The sequence below is a fragment of the Sinocyclocheilus anshuiensis genome, unplaced genomic scaffold (assembly GCF_001515605.1).
Source record: "Sinocyclocheilus anshuiensis isolate Anshui unplaced genomic scaffold, SAMN03320099.WGS_v1.1 scaffold1190, whole genome shotgun sequence".
NCBI lineage: Eukaryota > Metazoa > Chordata > Actinopteri > Cypriniformes > Cyprinidae > Sinocyclocheilus > Sinocyclocheilus anshuiensis.
Genome location: NW_015555784.1, coordinates 285,428 through 288,761, shown reverse-complemented (window position 1 = coordinate 288,761; position 3,334 = coordinate 285,428).

Genomic DNA, 3,334 nt, shown 5'->3' with positions numbered 1-3,334 from the left:
ACTGCCTCGAGTTGCTGGCAGTGCACCTTGCCCTGGGTCGTCTCAAAGGGCGCTTACGAGGCAAGCATGTACTGGTCCGCACGGACAACACAGTGACCTTTGCGTACATCAACCGACAAGGTGGTCTGCGTCGGTCATCCGATGTGACGTCTCCGTTCCCTCCTTCAGGGAACGAGGGTTGCATACGTAACCGAGACGTTATTTCTTATTTATATGTAATGCAGGTATTCCCAAACTTTTTTTTGTCATCTGAACCTCTTTCACCTAATATATTTACTTTAAGTACCCTTATTTTAATTATTCAGTGTCACATTTGCATGATCACGGTTGTGATGTTGGTTAATAATCACATGAAATGCAGGAAAACAAATAAAATATTAAATTTTTTTAGTAAGTGCTTTATTTTTATTGATGTTGTTTTAAAATGGTTTATTGTAATTGTACATTTTTATGATTTAACAAATTATTTGCTTTTCATTAAACTCAAGAACCCCCTGCAGTTCCCTTGTGATCCCCAAGTTGGGAAACCTTTATAATGTTTAATGTGCTTCATGTTGTATATAACAAAAAATTTTATTTTTCTTGGAATTTTATATCAATTTGGTACAAAATTGTCCTATTTAAATCAATGAGATAATCAACTTATGTCAAAAGTGATCTAAAAGCAATCAAAAAGTAGTCTGATTAAATTACCTAAAATGTGTCATGTAATGGATTAAGTTACTGACTACAATTGTTGTCATGTAATCTGGAATCAGTAACGGACTACAATTTGTAAGTAATCTACCCAGCTCTGTGTGCAGGTCATCTATGAGCATAACAGTGCTTGATGCATTTGACATTTCATTTTCCTTTGAGACACACAAAAATAGAAGAATGTAGCTGGTTGGTAATCTTAATAAGAGACAATATGTACACTGAAATTTTGGCTGGTTAACACTGACCCAATAAATGCCAAATAGTTTCATGCAGTGTACCAACAATTAAAATATCTAGAATACAGATTACACTCCTCTTCTCGACATCCCTGAAATTTGACAGTGACTGACCTTGATAAAAGGAAAATCATGACTTACCAGTGAGAGTAAAATTAAATGTTTTTGAGAATCAAATTTGTTAATTCATGTGATTTTTAATAATAATAATAAAAAAATACTTTTATGTTCAGATGATTTGCATTGTCATTTATAATTCTTGACATTCCAGGCCACGAATTATGTGAGTCAAGTCTGATTATTGCTATGTTTTTTTTTTAATGCAGATAATCTTGTTTATAAAAGTAAGACTCTTCAGTCTTGCTTTTTATCCCTCTCTGCCATATCCAGTATAATCGTGAATAAGCCACAAAAAAACGCAGAAGGAAGCAATAAGCGACTGCATTGTGACGTTGTTCTTAGGAATTACAGAGAAAATTGAAAGGACATTGTTTTCATGATATCATAAGGACATGAACATATTAACTAATGCCTAAGCACATTAAATAAACACTGATGGATAATGATAACAGTTATCACATTTGAATGTTAATATGCACCAAAGTCATATCATCATAAAACTCATCAGATAACCTGCAAGCCTCACTTACAGTATTTAATTATGAGCACTGATAGATTATATAATTAGGTTATCTAAGGAAAAAAGATTATATAAAGAAAAAGTGTTGATCATATTAAAGAAAAGTGTTGTTCTAAAGATCTCAGCTAAACTCAAAACATAAATCTATGAATGCTTTCAATGGGAGAGCAAAGTACTGAGAATTCATAAAGACAAACTGGAAATAAGGATTGATTGATTGATTGGTTGATTGAAGACTAGCAACTTTGAGGGGATATTTGCCCCCCAACACTTTTGTGAATTTAAAAATATCAAATTGCAGCATTAGCAGTTTTCATAGCAAAACTATCTTACTTTATATTTGTATGTATTTGATTATGTATGCTTGTATTAGATGTAGAATTACCATCTGGATTGGTGTCCAATGTCATTTGGGATTTATACATTTAGATCATTCTACAGTAACATTCATAACCATCAAAATCACTGTCACTCATAAATTAGTGACCTTAAAACAGTTAATACTGATAGCTACAGATATGCTTCAACATGCCTAACTTCAATTTAACTATATATAGCCTATAGTAAGTCCTAGTAACTTTAATAACGAAAATATGTGTCTACACATATGGCAATCCATAAAACATTGATTTATATACATGCATATCAACGCTTACTTGAATGCATTTTGTAGCAATGAAAGAAGAACATCTTGGAGCTGCTGTGGAGAAGGTCTGAAAGGATCACCTAGCCATTTAATCACTTCCTGCAGTAGCCTCTTGCTTGTTATATTTTCCCTGCTTGACTTTGCTAGTTAGTTTCAGACCGTGTTAGTAAGACTGTTTATCTTTGTGTGTTCAACTGAGTGTTTTCCTGTGAGAGATTGTTTGTTTGTTAGTTTGCCTATAGCCAACTTAATTGTAATACCAACTGCCGCACGTTCATTGACTTTGATTGTGGATTGCCAATGTTTGGACCAGTGTTGCCAAACCCCTCTCTCAGAAAATCTCTAGAACCACCCACAAAAGTCTCCATTTTTCACAAAAAGTCGCCAAATATGAAAACAAAGTAAATACAGGTACATTTGGTATAGGTAAAGGAAAGTAAATATATATATATATACTTTACAAATGATGACAGTATAAAAAATATAACAAAAAATTCTGAAGTGAAATTAGGAAATGCTTCTGATCTGCAAGCACATCAAACATGATGGAAAGACACAAAAGACACATAATGTTGGGAATTTGTTTTATGTGTCACCAAAGTGCATCCCTGTCCTGCTCAAATACAACAGATAAGAGATATTATGATTCTCCAAAAACTTATTTCAGTCAACACACTCTATTACTACAAAGTAAGTGCAAAATACTGCATCCCAGCACACATGACACGATGATGCACTGTGTCTCAGTATCTGGTTGACATGACTTGTGGTATAACTTTTGTGACCGTGGTACAAGATGTTCATCTTGATTGAGGCTTATAATGAAATTGTGGTGTGCGTCATGGCAGGCGTGGCGTACTGGTGTGTTCACTGCGCAGACTCGTTAGGTGCTTTACGTTTCAGAAACGTTTTCATGAGCAACAGAAACACTTTTTATATACTGCTTAATACAGCGCCATCTGTTCAAGAATAAAGTTCAACATAAACATATACTATTTAAATACGAATAAAGTGGGGGTATATATGCTTTCATGATAAACATTACTCAATATAACATTGCGACTACAGTAAAAAAGCTTTTACTGTTCTACAAACACATATTTATGAGCAGTA